This window comes from Dreissena polymorpha, chromosome 6, assembly GCF_020536995.1.
Source record: "Dreissena polymorpha isolate Duluth1 chromosome 6, UMN_Dpol_1.0, whole genome shotgun sequence".
Lineage (NCBI taxonomy): Eukaryota > Metazoa > Mollusca > Bivalvia > Myida > Dreissenidae > Dreissena > Dreissena polymorpha.
In genome coordinates, this window is record NC_068360.1 from 23,459,388 (window position 1) to 23,483,402 (window position 24,015).

The window sequence follows — 24,015 nt, forward strand, 5'->3', positions numbered from 1 at the left end:
ACATTGCATGAGCACGGACGGTCGAATGGTTTAAGTGTTAGATTTTTACTCCAGGGGTCAGTGGTTCGAGCCCAGTTGAGCTCGATTGGTCATTGTCGGCTCGGGTACTACTTAAATGTTACCCGGGTACTCTTAAGTATACTTAACTGTACCGTGGGTACGAAAAATTTACCAACACGTACCTGGCTAATTTAGACTGTACCCGTGTTTTATTCCCGCCCAAAATCCGATGTCGTAAAACGTGCTACGGAATACAAAACAGAATTCTCTTCGAACAAAACCTAGCTCAACATCCTTTTTGTAGTATGCGTTTTGATAATATTGAGCAGACCTTGCCATTTTTTCCAGAGCAATTTGCCCTGCAGGGCGAGAAGGCCTGACAATCCACTCGCCCTTCACTTGAATCTTCTCGTCCCGCATTAAGTTAGGCGGGAGAGGGTGGTGGTAGATGTTTGATGGGTTAATTTTGCTTTCCTTACGTTTTCTGTGCCTGTTTTTATGCCCCAAACGGGCGACATATAGTTTTCGCACTGTCCGTTAGTCGGTCGGTCAGTCCGTCCGTCCCACTTTTCGTGTCCGCTCTCTAATTCAAGTAGTTCTCATCTGATCTTTAACAAACTTGGTCAGAAGTTGTATCTAGATAATGTCTAGGCCAAGTTGGAAACATGGGCCATGCCGGCCCAAAACCTAGGTCACGTGGTCACTTAGTGCGTTTCAAACATTCAGCATGGTGTCTGCTCTCTAATTCAAGTAGTTTTCATTTGATCTTCCCCAAGCTTGGTCAGAAGTTGAACCTAGATAATGTCTACGCCAAGTTCGAACATGGGCCATGCCGGGCCAAAAACTAGGTCACGGGGTCACTTAGTGCGTTTTAAACATTCAGCATTGTGTCCGCTCTATAATTCAAGTACTTTTTCTTTCGATCTTCACCAAACTTGGTCAAAAGTTTTATCTAGATAATGTCTATGCTAAGTTCTAACATGGGTCATGCCGGGCAAAAAAACTAGGTCACGGGGTAAAAAACTTGGTCAGGGGGTCACTAAGTGCGTTTTAAACATTCAGCATGGTGTCCGCTCTCTAATTCAAGTAGTTTGTCATCCGATCTTCACCAAACTTGGTTACAAGTTTTATCTAGATGATCTCTAGGCCAAGTTCGAACATGGGCCATGCCGGGCCAAAAACTAGGTCACGAAGTCACTTAGTGCGTTTTAAACAATCAGCATGGTGTATGCTCTCTATTTCAAGTAGTTTTCATTTGATCTTCACCAAATTTGGTCAGAAGTTGTATCTAGATAATGTCTAGGCCAAGTTCGAACATGGACCATGTCTGGCCAAAAACTAGGTCACAGGGTCACTTAGTGCGTTTTAAACATTCAGCATGGTGTCCGCTCTCTAATGCAAGTACTTTTCATCCGGTCTTCACCAAACTTGGTCTTAAGATTTATATAGACGATCTCTAGCTCTAGGTCAAGTTCGAACATGGGCCATGCCGGGCAAAAAACTAGGTCACGGGGTCACTTATTGCGTTTTAAACATTCAGCATGGTTGCCGATCTCTATTTCAAATAGTTTTTTTTTCTTTACCATATTACTCTCAACCCTCAAACGGGCGGTAAAGATATGCAACCCTCAAACAGTTACAGTTGGTGGCATCCGTGTCGTGTGGACACATTACTTTTTTTCTCAATTCTTTCCGCTTCTCGTTTTGATGACCTTCAGTTCTGTTCCCTGTCTCCACCACCTTGAAGATATTTTAAAATAGAACCATTTTCTATGCTGAGTTTTAATAGTTCAGACGAATATTTACTGAAAGACACGCGTGATTAACAAATGGTTACAGTTTGATAAATTTTGGCTAGCTAAGGCTTTTAATCACGAATTATTATGTTTGTTAATAATTTATAATTAATTTTTCCGTTTATTTATAATTAAATATAACTTAGTATTATAATAAACCAGATATTTTTATTTTTATTTTATTGATATTTACATTAAGGTAGAGCCACTGTAATGGGTACCTTTCCAAATATAATATAATATATTATTTTCTTAATCAGCATCATTTCACTGAACTACATGCACATTTTTAGGTAGGCTTTCCGTGCTTTAAAAAAATACATACTGATTTTTTTCAAAACCAACCCCACGCTCGGCTTTTTCCACTTTATTTGCAACCCTGTGGTATATGAAAGTTCTATAATTCATCCAGATTTCCAAATATGGACATGCAGTTGGTGTGTATAGATGCAGTAAAGGTGTTTAAAGTTTAAACAAGATGAAATAAGTATTCTTTTACAGACATTTATTTTTTATAACTTGTTATCTATGGAAGAGCGCCATGAAATGTAAGTGGTTTCAGCCAAGTAGAAATTGGCTTGGTTTGAAACAAAGTGTCATAAAATTCAAAATAGTATCATTTAAGTAATATTTTGAACATCGTTTTTTATAGATACACTATATACAGCAAAAATATTAAGAAATATACAGATTTACCGTTTACTTTTTGAAATAAAAAATAAAAATGCAACATGCATGATTCGTTTTTTTTTCAGCAGTAAATCACGAAAGCTTGGTTTATACAGGTATTTATTGCAATTTTTGTGTTATTGCTGGACACCCGGACTACTATTTAACAAAAACATAGCTTATATACTATATTATATCAAATTACGTTAGAGAAGAAATAAAACGCGTCGCAAAAAGTATGCGCTGTCGGCAAGATTCGAACCTGCGCGGGAAGATTCCAAAAGATTTCTAGTCTATCGCCTTAACCACTCGACTAAGATCACTTTACAAAGGCTCTTCAATCTTCAGAGAAATCGCGGGAAATCATTACAGTTGCTCTCTCTAAAATAAATATCATTGTTGATTCGAAGGCATGTTGTACACTTTAAACAATTGTTCTGGTTTTATCTTTTGGAGAAAGTAGTAGGGCATGGATAGGTGATCACTACTAAATCCCTGAAATATGAAAAACTAAGAGACTATAGTAAGACATTGCACTGAGAAATGTGACATTCCACTAGAAAACGACCGGAAAAAAAGTTGCAAAAACAGTCGATTTTGACAAGTTCTTTTTTGGTTCGTACATAACATATCTTTTTTTATTGCACAAATCGACTCCGCTTAGAACGGCCTTTAAAAAAAGGTAGGTTATGGGGGTCTCTATGTGCAAAATGTTGCATTTATTTTCGCTTAAAGATGTCGCTTTTATGTTACAATATACCAAATTATTTTGGAGTGCAATGCTATACTCTCTAAAAACATGAACATCATTTATAAGAAGACACATTTCTCTGTAGGGGCACTTGCCATGGCTTTATTTTAGAATGATTCTTTGTGCATGTGGTAGGGAAAAAATTGATGTTTAACAGAAATTCACTTTGCTTGAAGGTTGGAGACTACATGAGACTTTGACAGATGGCGGGAAACCCTTCTCAACTGGTACGAAGCCGGTAAATAGATGGCCATAAAACAGTGACCGCTGATTCGCGTCGAGTTCTTTCTTGCATAACGTATGACCCCCCTTTTTTATTGTTTAAATCATTGCGGCTTGGAATTCTCTTAAAGAAAAGGTATGGTTATGGGGATGTCTATGCGCAAAAGTTTGACGTTATTTTTAGTTAAAGTTATTGCTTTCACATTGAATTTGTGTTGGAAATCGTTTAGTATATTGTCACCTAAACATTGAAATATATAGGGACAACTATTTAGTATATTGTGACCTTTAGGCGGCAGGGGATATATCAGTGAAAGGGTGGGTCCAATTACATATCCTTAGGGTAGGGGTAACCTATGGTCTTTAAAAATCAATTAGGTATATATCAGATGTATTTCTTGTGTTAGGTTTTAGATAGAATGTCTCAAAATTTTGGGAAAAAAAACATTGAAACTAATGACAGCTCCCTAGCAAGGAAATTTTGAATCTTCAAAAAGGAGGTTTTCACTTATGGCGGAAGTCAATATTTCACGCTGCAGAAACAGAACAGAACTTTGAAGGTAAATTGTGAAAAATTTAAACGTATGGGTGACACTTTTCTAGGTAAATAAACACAGCACAGGGATGAAATTAATGAGTAATGTAGACAAAACTAGCATTGCATTCTGTCGGTCAAAAGCTATTCATAGCTTATGTCAGAGCTCCAGATAAGGTTTTGTGAAATTCTTAAATTACTACCAGATTTTAAAAAAGAATTCTTAACTCTGAAATTTTATTCTTAACGTTACTACTAAGTTTTGGAAAATAATTCTTATTTTTTCAAAATGACCTGAAAATAAATAATAAGGGTTATTTTCATGCAAAAAAAAATCAAAATAAACATACTAGCAACTTTATTTATACGAGTTCAACAGTGTACATATTTTACATATTTCACAATTTAAACGGGTCTCCCCTTCAATCTTTTCAACGATTAGCCACGGGACTTGTCCCTTCCACTCAATCAATGTTTTTTTTGTGTTTAAGTTTGGACCCGTCATGTCGCGTTTTTGTTTAGCTTTTCCGACTGTGTCGGCAACTGAACATACAACATTGTATAAGATCTTTTCTATAATGTCTTTCTGAACATTTAACTTCGGCTCACTTTGCATACAATATGTTAAAAGCGTGTTTTTGGACGCTTTGCAAGTTTTTAGGACGCCGCCATTGTTTTTTGACAGATAGACTGTATACGCCGCTTTTATTGGAAAAAATGCGCTTTGTTAAACAAACCCAATAACCATTCTATATAAGCACCGCCAAGATCTTTAATACGCGAAAAGAACTCAATAAAAATCAATACAAACCGTTGTAAAAATAATATTCGTAACTTGATTTTGTAATTCTTAATGGTATGACAAGATTTTAAAATAAATACGTAACAGACTTGAAATAATTCGTAATTACGAAAATACGACCCTTATTTGGAGCTCTGTTATGTTATAATGTTTGTATATCATACCGACAATTAATAAATATTGATTTGATTTGTTTAAATGTACTGTGCATACCTAGTTGCAATAATCCAACTCCCTGCTATTGACCCTCGGTCGCTGGGTTGAGCTGTACGTGGGTACTTATAAAAGCTCAGAGCATTCAAGAAGAACTATGAAATGGTTCAAATTTCTCAATTGTGCATTAAAAATGAGTTGGATAGGGGGGGGGGAGAGATCAAGGGATCATAGTTACACAAGTGAAGAAGCCAGCCTTGCCTTTGGTTGTATTTTCAATGTATGTTGCCTATGTTATGACACTGACACAAAAAGGCTTTCTTGTGTCACTTTCTGTTTTGATGGAATGGATTTGACTGATTGCGGCCTTTCGGAACTCAAAATTTGGTCAAAACTATATCTCCTGCCAGGGCCCTCAATCTATTAAATCTGCCGTCAAAATTCGGCGGCAGTCCCCCACCTGAAAAGTATACTTTTTCCCCTTTTTGGGGGAAAAATTCCCCCTAAAATGATTATTATATCTCAATTCTATTTCAATTTAATCTTTGCAAACATACTAAATTATGAAAAATGCAATGAATATAGTGCAAACATGTACAAATGTAATAATGAGAGAGTAAGTAAAAAAAATCCCCCAAAAAGGGAAACGCCGCGTAAATTCCCCTGTCTAAGGGCTGCGGACCCCTTCCCCCAAAGTAGTGTGAGGGCGCTGCCTGCCCCCTTAACTGTCTTTTTCACTATTAATCGGTTAGCTAAGAGCACTGACATCTACAAAACAAGCCCAGCCGATAGAGCTGCAACGATTCGATCCGATGCCTCGAAAATCGGTTCGAAATGCGTCCATCGATTACAATACCAAACCTACTAAATTCGATTCGATTCTTTAACATATAGACATATATATACATAGATACGTAAAGCTCGCTGTATTCTAACTATTTGATACAGGAAGGTGTAGGTTTTATCTTTACCTGAAATTACGACGCGCGCGATTGGCTGCTTATTACTTTACTCATCCAATCAATAAGCGCGTTACGGTATACTTTCGGAAAAAGTGTCAAAATGGCTGAACAAGTTGTGGCCGACAAATTGAAATTATCAGATGCGCCTAAGAAATTAAAATCAAAAGTGTGGCAGTATTTTGGGTTTATGGATGGTAGCCCTCCCGATAAAGCAAAGTGTAAACTGTTGATAACGTTGATTTAGCAAGACTTAGAGGTAGCACAAGTGCAACTACTCAAGTCGCCAGCCAGAAAAGTAGTTCTGTTTCTGTTTGGAATTGGTTAAGTTTATTGGAGAATGTGCTTTGTCCTACATCTAACAGGTGATATACCCATCTTACTTTCCTGAAAATTTCAGCGCTTCCGTTAGCTTTTAAAAGTTGGAAGTCCTGACTTCCAAGCCTAAAGTTTGGACGTCCCAGACATGAATTTTGAAGTCCCACTTTTATTTTAGAGTTTTAATATACGTACATGTTCCAACTCTATCCATTACCCGATAATCCAGTAGTATTACGATTTCTATTTTCAAAACCAAAATACGGACAATATTGACGTCCGCTACCATCCGCCATTGTACGCAAGTTGAATTGTGGTATGGGGGAATTCCCATTGAACATGCTTTAATCAAGTGACGCGATTTGAGAGCATAGAGCACTGTTCGTATTTTGTAATTATGACAAATCAACTAATGAATTTAAAATGTAACATGTAAATAATGATCGACGACAAATACTTTATCCGAAAACGACTGTCCAAAAATATGAACGTGTTTTGCACATGAAATAATATGTGCATATCGTTTGACTGCAGAAAATGAAAACCAATTACCGTACTCATTAAATACGTCATCAATAAATAATTTGGTTAACATTTTGCTTTACAAAATGCTTTTGCACTACTTTACTTTGCTAATCGTCACTTAAAATATTTCAAGATGGCGTACATATGTCTTTTAAGATTTTTGGAAACTAGCGAAGATATTTCGTCAATTGCAGTCCATGTCCGTACCATCTGCTAACAAATCGGAAATAAATAAAATACTGGAGAAAATCGGTACCAAACGAACATTTCCGAAATGCCGAATTCATTCTCAAATGATCGCGCATGCGAACAAATTTTCGTGAATTGATAATTTGTCGGTTTATTTCCAAACTGTCTTTTCAGATTTTTGCTATCTCCAGAGCCGAGATTTTATCGCATTGGCCATCAGGCGATGGGTTAATTTTGCAGACTGCTTATTTTCAAATGTGTATAATCAAAGCATTATCAGAAAAATTCAGGATTTTACTATTCACGGAAAGTTACGAAAATTCTAACAACAAAGAAACATTTCATGTGTATTTCGTGTACAGATGAAAATCATGCAAAAATTAGACTTCATGCATAACGTCACGTCATTCTTCCGCGGGGAAAGCGTGGATTCAAATATTTGATTGCTGAATAAAAACTTCGTAACGCAGAGGTTGCTAATATTGCTAATATTATTGTATACAGCTTCGCGTGGGGTTGGCGTGTATTCTGTTGCCTGAGCACTGATTGGCTGATGCGCTAACCAAGAAGACTTTGATTGACGGCTGGAAAAATCAATATTGGCCACTCACTGAGAAATTCATTGAAAACAGTAGCTCTTGAGCGGAGTTAACGGTCTGAATAACCCCATTTACTGTTGACATTTGAACGTGTTGTGTATTAGAAAATAGCATACATGCGGATTATTGGACCCATTTGCATAATGGATGTATGACTGCCAATTTCGAGCGTAATTTACACCTGGACGTCCACTAACGGTAGCGCTGAAATTTCAAGAGGCTAGTGCTACACGTTCTTGAGATATACCTTGAAACATGCTCTAAAAATGGCCTTTTTTTAGTGTTATGCAGTTTCACTTGAAAAAATCTATTGATTTAAATGAGAAATGCTCTTGATATCAGCAGCAAATGATGCAAACATTGGTATAATGTTACACAGACTTGTATCCGGTACGATTTGCTGCTTGAATTAATGAAATAGGTAAAATATTATGGATTTTATAAGTAAAATACTACCAGCAGGGATTTTGTTTTAACACTAAAATTCAAACATATACTTATTGTTATACTCCAATTATTGGTACAAAATTTCAGTAAATTAAACTTGTATTAACATAAAAAATTCAGTTAAGTATTAGGATAAGTACAAAACCCATTCAAACTACTACATAAGCCGGGATTTTAGCAATAATGATAGTTCATTGGTAAATCTTTTTATTTAAAATTCTGTTGTGTCTGTAACCATTGAAAGTTTTATGTGGCAATAGTTTATTCTATGCAAAAGTATAAATACTACATTTGCTAATGTGTATTCATGTCATGTCTAAGTTGGCTGAAATTTGCCTTGCTAAAATATTATCATTTTTGAAAAAATACTACTTAGAAAAAGTTACAGACACTACAAAAATGTGTAAAAAATGAAGGAAAAAATCCCTGTTCTATTTCTTATAAATATTTTGTTTTACTCATGAGAAAGTTCCATTTTTTATGTTGGAATGTTAAATCATACATTGTGCAATAGATTAATGTGCAAAAAAAATGTAATGCAAGACCTCTTGGGATGATATATTGTAAGCATTCTTGTGGAATTATTTTATGAACAATTTATTTAGGAACAATATAACCTGATTTTCTTTTTCTAAAATGATTTATCTAAATATGTCTGTGTTCTTTACGATGATACAACCCTTTAATATGGAGAGAAGACAAGAACAAACCTCTTGTAATGACTCGGGTAGGTATCTACCATTTTGATTATGCTACGCTAAAATTCGTAGTGTCTGTAACCACTAACTTCCTTCTGTAAGCCTTAAACCTTTTTTGTTATTTGTGAGTAAAATGAAACAAAATTGTATTATGTATTACATTGCTGATGTCTAAGGTGCATTACATGTATTTAGACATTTTCTTTCTGAAATTTGAAATATTTATCATAATAATGTAAATAAATTGTCTTCATAGTGTAGCTTTCTATAAACTGGCTTTTTTCAATTATCTCCTAGAATATGCAATCGGAAACATAGGTTATTTTGCATTAAATATCATGAGAACAGTAAATCCAAACAAAACCATTTGAGAATTAAATGAGATGAGACAGAATATCAAACAGCTTGTTTTGATGGTCATATGGTTACAGACACTACAAGGCTTACACATTTAACTTATTATTGTTCATGCTATCAAAGAGCATATGAAATCATTTTTTAAGCTCAAGTGATGAGTTTTAACCATATCTGAAGTAACTTCTGTTTTGTACTTTGAGCCAAATGGCTGCATTTAATCATTTCCTTTGCTTATGAATGGATCAATGAAGACATGCGCACTGTAGGCTTTACACTACATGTATATAAATTTACATTCTTATACTTTAATTAGTAGCAGAAACTTTGAAGAAAGGAAAACGAATTTTGTTTCAGTTCTTGTTTCAGGAAGCAAAGATTAATCAAGCAAAAAGAATAGATAAAATAAGACTAGGTTTTGGCTGCATGAAGGTTAAGCATTGGGAGAGCAAACGAAAATATGAGAAGCTGAAATACAACTATGATGCCTTTGTAGCTGCTAGGCTAGAGCAAAAGAATGGAATCAAAGGACATTTTAGTGTTTGCTTTGGAACAGAAATCAATTCGAAATACATTTATGTTGAAAAATAAGCAAATTTGGCCTGTTAGAGATGACTGTTTACAGGAATCAATAGATGTCATCTTGTTTATAGCGCACAAGTATCCAGAGATATGATGAAAAGTGGACTTCGCAAATTCAAATTCAGGGCAAACATTACTTAAAGCTTAAACTTCTCTGTGATTATCTTGATAGCTAGGGTAACAATTTAGGGTTATAAATACATCACTGATTTGCTGCTTGCAAAATTACATTTTTTTTACACTGAAATGTTTGGAAAGTTTTCCGCACATTATTTGGTAATGCTTATTGCTGCATAATGAAATTCTAGATTATATTAATTTGAAACTCTATACAGGTGTGCCAATTCATATAAGTTGCCAAACTAATAATGTCAGATTAGTCTTCTTTGACTTGTATGTGCCCAGCACTGAGAATTGTCAAGCTACACGTCTCCTGGACAGCTATTGTTACCCCATATAAAACATGTGTAGTGTCTGTAACCAACTCAGATCATGTACACAAAAAATGTGTTTTAACTAAAATTCTAACAGATCAAAAATCATTTGATATAATGTTCAAGTCACTGTTTTTATGTAATCTTGCTTTTATAGTGCATTTTTAGCTCACCTGAGCGATAGCTCGGGGTGAGCTATTGTGATCACTCAGCGTCCGGCCGTCTGTCTGTCTGTAAACAATTTGTAAACATCTTCTTCTACTAAATCATTGAGCCAATTTCAACTAAATTTCATGTGGAGCATCCCTAGGTCATGGGACAAAAGAATTATTAAAAAAAATTTGATCACATAACCAAGATGGCCGCCATGACCATATATGGTAAAAACCTTAAAAAATCTTCTTGTCAGAAACCGCTCATCAGATTTTCAAAAGATTTCACAGGGATTACCTTTGAAGGCTCCCCTGAAAAAGTTGTTCAAAGAAATTTGATTCGTCAAAAAACATGGCCACAGGAGCTCGTTGAACTTTGCATGTTTATTCGTTTTTGCCTATTTTGTGAAAACTTTCAAAAATCTTCCACATTTTTGTCCGATCCTTTCCAAATTTGCACAGTGTCTTTATATCAATGAGGACACGAACCCTTCAAAAAATGAGCATTATTGGTCCATGAAGTACAGAATTACCTCCCCTTGAATTGAGTAAATGGTGTTTATGCAATAAAGTCCAAATTTTTCATCCAATTCTTTCCAAACTTGTAAGGATTTAGCATGGTTCAAACAAGGGAATCAACTACGGTTTATGCATGTTCTTTTTATTACAGATTTGCCTCCCTTTAATTCATTCAAAATCTCATTTTACAGCAGAGATTCCAAATCTGACCTGTAAATGAGCCCCATATTTACTGCCAGTGCTAGGTTACATTTTCCCATTTGATCATTCTTAAGTATTGGTCTTGTAATGCTGCTACTGCTACTACTACTACTACTACTACTACTACTACTACTACTACTACTTCTACTACTACTACAACTACTTCTACTACTACTACCACTACTACTACTACTACTACTACAACTACTACTACTACTACTACTTCTACTACTTCTACTACTACTACTAGTACTACTACTACTACCACCACCACCACCACCACCACTATTACTACTTCTACTACTACTGCCACTACTACTACTACTTTTACCACTACTACTACTACTACCACTACTACTACTACTACTACTACTACTACTACTACTTCTACTACTACTACTACTACTACTTTGACTACTACTACTACTTCTACTACTACTACTACTACTACAACTACTATTACTACTACTACTAATTTGGTCAGAATGTTTATATTATGCACCCCACATAAAATATGATTTCATGAAATTATTATAAAATTGAAAATATTATTTACTAATAAATATGATTTTATGAAATTATTATAAAATTGAAAATATTATTTACTAATAAAACAATGCAATTTACTTGCATATCTTACATTGTTTTATAAATAAAGATTGTTACAACTAATTGTATTTTGTTGGGTAATTTTGGATTGTTGCATAATTGTCATTCCCAGGCTAGTAGGGTAATTTACAAATAAAGGCCTTTGTTTAAATTGTACCATAAATATTCACCTTAGGCCAGTTGAAAACTGATCAAACCTTTGAATTGTCATTTTTATTACTACAATATGTTTTTCACAATAGAACATAAAAATTATCTTCTGCAAATATTCCCTTTGGCAAATATTTATGTGTAGATTTATGTTCTTAAAAAGGTACAATTGTCACTTCATGTCATAGTGTCATTTTGACATCTGAGAGAAAACAATGGAATGAAGTTGCTAAAAAGGATTCCCTTGTATTCCAGTCCTTGTTAGAACCTTTACTTGATGGTGAAATATCCTTAAAATCAAACTGGCCACCAACCAATGATGTTATAACACTATGTTCGCTAGGGGCTACTACAATTCTTACAGTCATGCTTATTGGAACCATATACAAACTAAATAAGTTGACTACAACTGTTGTTTTGTTACAAAATACTTAAGCTTGTAAAGCATTTGTGACTGATGTTCCCTCATTTGTATATGCTAGGTCAAGCATACCAAATGACACAATGTCATTCTCAATCGATTTGACATGGGAACATGCAAATTTTATAATCATGAGTGTTATTGTAATCTCTTTAATTACACTTTTCTACTACTACATGAAAAATAGACATAAAGCGACATTGTGTCTGGAAGTAGCATCTGGTATGAACTGTGTTTTATTGGATGTAATCTTTTTACCCTTGTCTCCCTCTAATTTGGAGATTCAAACGCCCAATAACATCAGAAATTTGGACATTGGTGGATTCTGTAAACCAACTTTATCTGTGGAATGGTCAGATTTTTCTATCAAAAACAAATTGGATGAAACTATCTTGTGTGTGCCAAATTGTATTCCAGTCTCAATGTTTCAGGCTGCCAAATTAAAGGCAATTCTCAGAAACCCCTTCCTAGTACAATTGTATTTCAAACATCAAGGGCTATTAATCCCACTTCATAATTGGGTAAATTAAAATTTGCTACAAGCTGGACAGGAATATGCAGTTCCTACATCATGTATATACATGTATTTTGCTCTGATTTATTTCAGACCAAACCATAATATTGTATTTTCATGCGATCGCTTGTATATATTTGTAAATTTTTGTTTTGGGTGAAGGTTATTTATTTTTCTAATCATTCTAGATGTAACCGTTCACACTTTGGGGACCAAAGTAAACGGGGAAGGGGGAAGTATTATGCACCCCACATAAAATATGATTTTATGAAATTATTATAAAATTGAAAATATTATTTACTAATAAATATGATTTTATGAAATTATTATAAAAGTGAAAATATTATTTACTAATAAAACAATGCAATTTACTTGCATATCTTACACTGTTTTATAAATAAAGATTGTTACAACTAATTGTATTTTGTTGGGTAATTTTGGATTGTTGCATAATTGTCATTCCCAGGCTAGTAGGGTAATTTACAAATAAAGGCCTTTGTTTAAATTGTACCATAAATATTCACCTTAGGCCAGTTGAAAACTGATCAAACCTTTGAATTGTCATTTTTATTACTACAATATGTTTTTCACAATAGAACATAAAAATTATCTTCTGCAAATATTCCCTTTGGCAAATATTTATGTGTAGATTTATGTTCTTAAAAAGGTACAATTGTCACTTCATGTCATAGTGTCATTTTGACATCTGGGAGAAAATTTGGTATAAAAGGCAGCGCAAAGTACAAGAGGCAATCATATATATTGCTGAATAAAACTCTGACTTTATTCCATTGTTTTCTCTCCAGGTAAGACATTTTGTATTATTGTTGTTTAAAATATAATACTTATACAAAGAAATTTCAGTGCCTATTTATTTGTAAGTTAATTAACAAAATTAACCATTGGACATATAACATTTTCAAGTTTCATTTATGTTACTCTTTTTATGGATATTTAAAGTTCATATTTAGATTACAAATAGAATATACAGCAACTATACTATTTTCAAAATATATTAATGTTGGTGTCTGCAATTATTGTATCTGTAAGGATTAATAATAAGTAATAAATTTTACATATCATATATTGTTTTCATAAAGTTGCTTCTCTAGGCAAAGTGAGTTCTCACCATAAAAGCTAATTTTCCCTAAAATGTCTAATTATTATGAGAAAATGTTAAATTACTAGAAATAGAATACATATTGATTTATGTTGATTTTGTGTACTTGTTATATATAGAAATCATATATATTGCTGAATAAAACTCTGACTTTATTCCATTGTTTTCTCTCCAGTGTATCACTCGCACAGCACCTCCTAAAACAGGGTACGCCTTCGCGGCATAAAAGCTATCTTGATGAAATCTGGGTTGGGATTTTATTTGGGTCATCTGGGGTCAAAAACTAGGTCACTAGGTCAAATAATAGAAAAACCTTGTGTAGACATTAGAGATCACAGTTTTCATCCAACCTTTATGAAATTTGGTCAGAATTCTTGATGAAATCTGGGTGGGATTGTATTTGGATCATCTGGGGTAAAAATCTAGGTCAAATAAATAGAAAAACCTTGTGTTGACAATAGAGGTCACAGTTTTCATCCAATATTTATGAACTGTGGTCAGAATGTTTATCTTGATGAAATCTGGCTTGGGATTGTATTTGGGTCATCTTAGAGTCTGGAACTAGGTCACTAGGTCAAATCATAGAAAAACATTGTGTAGACAATAGAGGTCATAGTTTTCATCTGATCTTAATGAGTCAGGTGAGCGATTCAGGGCCATCATTGCCCTCTTGTTTAATGATTTATGCCATTCTGCAACTGTTTTTGGAATCATATATTTTGGTAGTGTCTGTAACCAAGCTTATGAGCATGCAATTCTACGTTTTATGAAAACTTATGCTTTTTCAAACCAATCGTTTCGGTTTATTTTGTTTGAATATACTTCCTGGTTTCAGACAAATGCCTAATTAGCTATCTTGTGGGTCTATTATAAAAGTTATAGAAAAGTTTCTTGCTTGGTTCTCTTTTGGTCTGATACCTGATTCATTAATGCTTTGATTTTTTTGTTAAGATAGTAATCCCTTTTGTTTTTTTTGCTTTATTTCAACAGTTTATAACCTGTAGTTGATGTTGAAGTGAAAATAACTGAAGTTTTGAAGTTCTGCTATGTTTTTCTTGCATGTTATATGACTATATAGTGTAGTGTCTGTAACTTGTATTATACCATAGGATGAAAATGTTAGATAAAACAAGAAATATCTTTAAAAAAGATATACGGCGTTGATTGTGGAACAGACTTCAAGTGCACAAAGTTTACGAGACGGCGTTTATATAAAGATTTCTGCCACTGACCGCAAACTGACCTTGATACCTTGCGGATTGGAATGCAATGCATTACAGTCACTACGTTATTGTCAGTAAGACCGGTGTAACACAATGATCGCAACCCCTTCTGCGAACTCCGGTGATGAACTGTATATAAACTCTGACTTTCACAAATGGCCGCGATTTGACCCGAAACCTCGCGGGTTGAAATGCAATGCAAGTAAGTACTAAATATGACAACATAGCCTTTAGTATAAACGCTTTTGCGCTGGTAATTCTCTGAAAATAAAAGGTGAACGCACAAACTGTATTTATGTCGAAAATTGATTGTAAAACTGTTCTATCTATTGAGCCTTTTCATTAGAGATAAAATTGTTTCATGCAGTAAAACAGTGTTACAAAGACGCGGATATGTTTCCAATGTTCTGGTGTTATACTCAAATCAGCCAATGGAATAAATGAAGTGTATTCATTCGTACCTAGCCGCGGGAAATTTTATTTGAGTATTATTGGACACTTACAAAGGTCAAGTCAGGGTGAAAAGCTGGCTTAATACAGCTTACGCCGAAAAATAATGCACGCATGATCAAATAAAATTCAACTTGATTTGAGTAGGGGATACCTTGAGCTTTAAAAATAACACCAAGGAAATGCTGTATCTACAATTTCATTTTTTTGAGTAAGTGAGACTACTTTCAGCACCAATACCGTGTTTTAGCCGATATTAAAATTGAGTCCTAATTTGCTATTCTTTTTATGTGTTTTATTGAAATATTGACATAGTTTGAAAGACAATTGGCAGTTTCTTGCAAAATATTTCTTACAAATGTTAATTTAACACACTTTCAACAGTTTTTAAAACACTGTTGAACAAACCAAACTATATCAAACAAACACACAATTTGACAAATGCCCAAGATATCTAGGTATGCGACACTTTTGAACAGAAATGTTGATTTTGAGGCAGAAGAGTAAATATATGATAAAACTATGTTTGAAGATGAATCGAATCGAAAAAATCGGTATCGGAGTGTCTGAAATTGAAATCGAATCGAGCTGTTGGCAAATCGCTGCAGCTCTAGCAGCCGATTTCGAGAATTATTTTACTGTGCCCATGAGGTCTTTTATATCGTCGAAAGGAAAGTGCAGTTTCTTTGTGTACTAAACCTATTTTTGTCAAAAAATAGTTAGCAGTTTGTAGCGATGTTGCAGGAGTTCTGGAACTGAGTTTATATTTCTCAACCGGAAAAATATCACTCTCCCAGTCGGTGAAGTATTTTACAAACTTTACTTACCGTCAACTTCACTTGCAAATTCAAGCTGTGAAGTGGTTTGTTCAATGCCTGTAAAGGTCATTTTTCAAATATTGACATTAATTTGACCAAAATTAATTTTTTTGAGACGACAACGACCAATTTAGCGTGAGAATTCCCGGTTACGTTTTAGTATAATTACCCTACCCGGGGTACATCTAAGTAATCTTACACTACGCGACCCCTGATTTTTGCATACATCTCGCATCACCGCGATCGATGCAACTTGACAAATCGCGGTGATTCCGAGTGACAAGAAAATTTGGGTGATGTCTCGGCGATTCCACTGTGACCGTCGCGCGATGTATCTCGCGGTAAGGCAATCAGGGCGATTCACCGCAAACCGCAGTGATTCACCTTTTTTCGCGATTTGCTTTGACGGTTACACTTACATGTAAAATATGCATTCCGCAAACTAGGGTACTTTGTAAATAACCAAAATAATAAATATTCGGCCCATTGGGAATTGGCAAAAAATGACTTCGCAAACTGGAAATCTGTAATTCGGCTATGCGGTACAAAAATGGCGACGATCACAGTTCATTGCTTTATCCGTCTGTTTAACTGATTTAAATCGCTTAGAGATTAAACTACCTTCAACAGCTAATTGGTGTTAATCTGTTGTGTAATGTCAATAAAGATGTGAAAAACTTGCGAGTCAGTGTTTATTAAATGTACAGGACAGGCACCGTGTACTTACACAAACGCCACTCCCCGCTGTGTTCATCTCACTGTGTTCGCTTACCAATGTGAACCCCGCAATGGGTGTTCTGAACAAATGTCGCGGGGGCCGTTTGCCATAAGGCGAACACCGCTTGCCATAAGGCGAACACCGCAAATCACCCAGTACCTATAATATCTACCACAGTGTTCATCTTGTTCGCTAAAAATAAAATGATTGAACATATTGTATTGATCCCCTTCATTTAAAAGTGATAATGAATAATGAATTTCACACCCATGCCCATGACAGTGTTTTCTGTCTTTTTAAACGCCGCGTATGAAACAAAAAAACGTGTTCGCACCTAGCTGTAGGATACCGTATCTGGGTGAGTGATAATTGCGTGTTTGATTATGCAATTAACAGTTTGAAGCCATGGAGAACTCATAACTGATCGCAGTAATCGTAGTATCTTGAGTCTCTGGATTCCACGATACATGTACATACATGTCAACTGTCTCAATCGCATATATGCAACTTCTCCCATCTTTATCCTTTACTCGATAATCTCATACATGCCTGATTTCCATTTTTAAAAGAAAATTATGGGTGGGTAATTTAGATGATAAGAGTGCTCGAGAATGTCATAAACACAAATGTTCGCAATTTTCGAAATTATCAAATGAATTTCAGCATATGATTTTTATTTAAAGATTTTATGAAAGAAGTGCCCAATAAGGACAATTGTATTCCAACATGCGTAAATCACCTGACACGGTTTGAACACGTCATGTACAGCTATTTTCGGTTACAACTTCTACATAAAATAAATGAATTTCTTAGTCTTGATAAAAAGCGCGCGAAAATTGGCGTGGGTGTATTTATTTGTTAATAAAAATTTCGTAGCGGGTACAACATTGAGATCTTTTAATTCCCATAAAAAATTTGTAGTGAATTTTTACTAAAGTACCGGGGTATCTCGCAAATTATTTGGCATTGACATTTCCTCTTAAAAAAAATATAATTTAAACACGCTGTATCGTTACAGTTACACTGTTTCAGTTCCTTCATTATTAAAACAATTATTGTATTGTATACTGACTGCACACAAGTGTCGTAACTTACTGATGCAGTACGTAAATTCGGACGGTACTTAAAGTTGGACACAAGTAAATAAATGATTTAATACTCACTTGATTTCTTTAAAACTCGATATTTGTCGTTAAAAAGGTCAATTGCATTGATTAACACCATAAGAGTTAATAAATAGTATTGATCATCTAAACGCTTTATTTACATTTCCGACTTTACGTACTGTCCGAATTTAAGTACCCATACATGTGCATACACGTGCACATACATGCAATATCTACATGTAGTATATGATTTTCTTTTGTACATGTACATTTAAAACAAGTGAATGACCCTCGCAGACAGGTGTTTACAGCATTGCGGTGATCACGGGTGTTCCCGTTAACGATAGCGTGCAACTGCAGCGATTTCGGGTGTTTGCCGAACATCGGGGTCAGTAGCGTGTCTGTTCCTCGTGAAATGTCACCCATCGGGAAAAGTGAACACCGCTGACAGGCGTTTTTGTGTAAGTACACGGTGCCTTTACTGTGTTCCCTATCAGAGCAGTACGTGTAAGAAAAATGAATGAAATAATCCAGACAATTTATTTACATGCTAACGCAGTGTAACTGTTAACAGATATTCACTTTCATTTTTACCTGTTATAACAAAGTCCTCGGGAAGCACGTTTTTTACATGACTGCGTATGGCGCAATAAAACATTTATTGTACATGATCGTATTTCATTCAATCTAAATTTAAATTTGCTCGTCCAATGAAAGCTGTGTCCCATAATGCACTGTACTCTTTACACTTCTGAAAAATGGCATAGGCATATGGTTGAGTTTATGAAATTCTTAAACATATTTATCATCATAAATGTTTAAGATTATTTTTTCGTAAGTAATGTTGTAATTATATTGGATTATCGGATAAATTTGAACATTAAAAAAGTGGTATGTATACATTTATCGAAACGATTCGGTTTATATGCATGAATTGGTAAATCACCGATGTCACCGATATCCACTGCAATCACGGCAATTGTGGTGAATCACCACAAAATAGCGGGGAATCACCGCAAAGATTATCTTTCACTCGCGCAGCGGCAGAGTGATGAATCACGTGAAATCTCGGTGATTTTCCACTAAAAAATCAAACTGTCCACCATGCATGACTCCGCGAATTAGGCAAAAAACACGGGTATCATAGTGTAAGAGTACCCTGGGTACAGTTAAATGGTACCCGAGCCAACAATGACCAATCGAGCCCCAGTTAAGGGTTACTTATTTTCTTTGTTCAATTGTATTCTTGTTTTTTACTGGAGTTTCTTTGATCCATATTTACATTTATCAATATAAAGCATTTAATGCCAATTTTCAACACATGCCAAAATCAGTGAAAAGGTCCCTTTAAAGTCTCTTTTACATTTGTGGTTAGTGTTTTTCACGGATTAATCAATTAAAGTTATTTGGTATGTTAATTAGTCAGTTTTACTTTAATATTTGTCACAACACGGATAATGGTGTAAAAGGTGTTGCATACCGCATAGGAGTCAATTAAAGCTAATTTAGCTTGTAATTAATTAGTTTTACTTTTATAATCAAGTTTAAAATCAACTTTGATGACGTGTATTTATGCCTATTGTGTCCATGAATTTAAGAAAATTAAAATGAAAATTAGGTGTTGTTTGCTGTATGCCGTTTTTACATATTCTAACACGGCACGCGACTTGTTTTCTATAGACAAAGAATGAAATCAAGTTTGGGTTATTCTGCAATAACTTATGGACGGAGCTTAATGTTTCAAAAATAGTTCCGAAAAAATAAAGAAAATATTGCAGTTAAATGCACGTGCTAAAACCTGCTTTAAAAGAAATGTCATAAATGTAGCATGTATATAAATGTCATGAAACAATAAATTATATATTTGGTGATAAGTAGCATAACCACGCCTACAAAGAATGTTATTTGTTAGGAAACGTAATTCAGAAAACATTAATAGCATGTCAGCTTTTCAGTAGCATCAATAAACCTGAGGTCATTAAGTTTCTACGATTGTGGTTTTCAATGAAAGTGACGTCATTTGCAAAATATTTATTAATCAAAATGACGTCATATGTTTGTACAATTCAATGACGTCACTAAATAGTGAACTTGGTACTAAGAAGGGCGGAGTATTGAAAAATATAGTTCACGTCCTAAAGCTTGAACCAAATCAATCAGAATCGTGTTAGAATCGAAATAATATTTTTCTATGATGGTTTGTTGTCGAATAACCCACAGTAAGTTGTATAAATGCGTGTTATCAAATCACTCATGCTTCGCACTCGTGATTTAATTCCTTCGCATCTATACTCCTTACTGTGGGTTATACGACAACAAACCATGATAGAAAAATATTATTTCTTAAATAGATCAAAGTTTCTTAGTTATGTATATATAAATCGATTTATTTCTGTGTAAGACCTGCTTAAACAGCTGAGCACAAAGTACAAGCCCTGTGCTTGTAAATCTTGAAAAAAATATTTTGTGATTTTTTTTGTTGATATTTTGTGAAAATATTGAAATACTCAAATTTTTCATCCAATTCTTTCCAAACTTGTAAGGATTTAGCATGGTTCAAACAAGGGAATCAACTACGGTTTATGCATGTTCTTTTTATTACAGATTTGCCTCCCTTTAATTCATTCAAAATCTCATTTTACAGCAGAGATTCCAAATCTGACCTGTAAATGAGCCCCATATTTACTGCCAGTGCTAGGTTACCTTTTCCCATTTGATCATTCTTAAGTATTGGTCTTGTAATGCTGCTACTGCTACTGCTACTACTACTACTACTACTACTACTACTTCTACTTCTTCTACTACTACAACTACTTCTACTACTACTACCACTACTACTACTACTACTACTACTACTACTACTACTACTACTACTACTACTACTACTACTACTACTACTTCTACTACTTCTACTACTACTACTAGTACTACTACTACTACCAACACCACCACCACCACCACTATTACTACTTCTACTACTACTGCCACTACTACTACTACTTTTACCACTACTACTACTACTACTACTACTACTACCACTACTACTACTACTACTACTACTACTTCTACTACTACTACTACTTCGACTACTACTTCTACTACTACTACTACTACTACTACAACTACTATTACTACTACTACTAATTTGGTCAGAATGTTTATATTATGCACCCCACATAAAATATGATTTTATGAAATTATTATAAAATTGAAAATATTATTTACTAATAAATATGATTTTATGAAATTATTATAAAATTGAAAATATTATTTACTAATAAAACAATGCAATTTACTTGCATATCTTACACTGTTTTATAAATAAAGATTGTTACAACTAATTGTATTTTGTTGGGTAATTTTGGATTGTTGCATAATTGTCATTCCCAGGCTAGTAGGGTAATTTACAAATAAAGGCCTTTGTTTAAATTGTACCATAAATATTCACCTTAGGCCAGTTGAAAACTGATCAAACCTTTGAATTGTCATTTTTATTACTACAATATGTTTTTCACAATAGAACATAAAAATTATCTTCTGCAAATATTCCCTTTGGCAAATATTTATGTGTAGATTAATGTTCTTAAAAAGGTACAATTGTCACTTCATGTCATAGTGTCATTTTGACATCTGAGAGAAAACAATGGAATGAAGTTGCTAAAAAGGATTCCCTTGTATTCCAGTCCTTGTTAGAACCTTTACTTGATGGTGAAATATCCTTAAAATCAAACTGGCCATCAACCAATGATGTTATAACACTATGTTCGCTAGGGGCTACTACAATTCTTACAGTCATGCTTATTGGAACCATATACAAACTAAATAAGTTGACTACAACTGTTGTTTTGTTACAAAATACTAAAGCTTGTAAAGCATTTGTGACTGATGTTCCCTCATTTGTATATGCTAGGTCAAGCATACCAAATGACACAATGTCATTCTCAATCGATTTGACATGGGAACATGCAAATTTTATAATCATGAGTGTTATTGTAATCTCTTTAATTACACTTTTCTACTACTACATGAAAAATAGACATAAAGCGACATTGTGTCTGGAAGTAGCATCTGGTATGAACTGTGTTTTATTGGATGTAATCTTTTTACCCTTGTCTCCCTCTAATTTGGAGATTCAAACGCCCAATAACATCAGAAATTTGGACATTGGTGGATTCTGTAAACCAACTTTATCTGTGGAATGGTCAGATTTTTCTATCAAAAACAAATTGGATGAAACTATCTTGTGTGTGCCAAATTGTATTCCAGTCTCAATGTTTCAGGCTGCCAAATTAAAGGCAATTCTCAGCAACCCTTTCCTAGTACAATTGTATTTCAAACATCAAGGGCTATTAATCCCACTTCATAATTGGGTAAATTAAAATTTGCTACAAGCTGGACAGGAATATGCAGTTCCTACATCATGTATATACATGTATTTTGCTCTGATTTATTTCAGACCAAACCATAATATTGTATTTTCATGCGATCGCTTGTATATATTTGTAAATTTTTGTTTTGGGTGAAGGTTATTTATTTTTCTAATCATTCTAGATGTAACCGTTCACACTTTGGGGACCAAAGTAAACGGGGAAGGGGGAAGTATTATGCACCCCACATAAAATATGATTTTATGAAATTATTATAAAATTGAAAATATTATTTACTAATAAATATGATTTTATGAAATTATTATAAAAGTGAAAATATTATTTACTAATAAAACAATGCAATTTACTTGCATATCTTACACTGTTTTATAAATAAAGATTGTTACAACTAATTGTATTTTGTTGGGTAATTTTGGATTGTTGCATAATTGTCATTCCCAGGCTAGTAGGGTAATTTACAAATAAAGGCCTTTGTTTAAATTGTACCATAAATATTCACCTTAGGCCAGTTGAAAACTGATCAAACCTTTGAATTGTCATTTTTATTACTACAATATGTTTTTCACAATAGAACATAAAAATTATCTTCTGCAAATATTCCCTTTGGCAAATATTTATGTGTAGATTTATGTTCTTAAAAAGGTACAATTGTCACTTCATGTCATAGTGTCATTTTGACATCTGGGAGAAAATTTGGTATAAAAGGCAGCGCAAAGTACAAGAGGCAATCATATATATTGCTGAATAAAACTCTGACTTTATTCCATTGTTTTCTCTCCAGGTAAGACATTTTGTATTATTGTTGTTTAAAATATAATACTTATACAAAGAAATTTCAGTGCCTATTTATTTGTAAGTTAATTAACAAAATTAACCATTGGACATATAACATTTTCAAGTTTCATTTATGTTACTCTTTTTATGGATATTTAAAGTTCATATTTAGATTACAAATAGAATATACAGCAACTATACTATTTTCAAAATATATTAATGTTGGTGTCTGCAATTATTGTATCTGTAAGGATTAATAATAAGTAATAAATTTTACATATCAGATATTGTTTTTATAAAGTTGCTTCTCACAGCAAAGTGAGTTCTCACCATAAAAGCTAATTTTCCCTAAAATGTATAATTATTATGAGAAAATGTTAAATTACTAGAAATAGAATACATATTGATTTATGTTGATTTTGTGTACTTGTTATATATAGAAATCATATATATTGCTGAATAAAACTCTGACTTTATTCCATTGTTTTCTCTCCAGTGTATCACTCGCACAGCACCTCCTAAAACAGGGTACGCCTTCGCGGCATAAAAGCTATCTTGATGAAATCTGGGTTGGGATTTTATTTGGGTCATCTGGGGTCAAAAACTAGGTCACTAGGTCAAATAATAGAAAAACCTTGTGTAGACATTAGAGATCACAGTTTTCATCCAACCTTTATGAAATTTGGTCAGAATTCTTGATGAAATCTGTGTGGGGTTGTATTTGGATCATCTGGGGTAAAAATCTAGGTCAAATAAATAGAAAAACCTTGTGTTGACAATAGAGGCTACAGTTTTCATCCAATATTTATGAACTGTGGT

At 34.0% G+C, this 24,015-nt stretch overlaps 1 protein-coding gene across 1 annotated transcript in view; it reads left to right on the forward strand.

Moving 5' to 3' along the window:
• Positions 1–3,868: 3,868 nt before the first annotated feature.
• The window catches only part of LOC127834526 (histone-lysine N-methyltransferase PRDM9-like), a 55,072-nt gene continuing 34,925 nt past the window's right edge, over positions 3,869–24,015 (forward strand). Inside the window, exon 1 of the mRNA XM_052360423.1 lies at positions 3,869–3,998. The gene's annotated coding sequence lies outside the window, so the exon portion shown is untranslated. The remainder of the gene's footprint in view (positions 3,999–24,015) is intronic.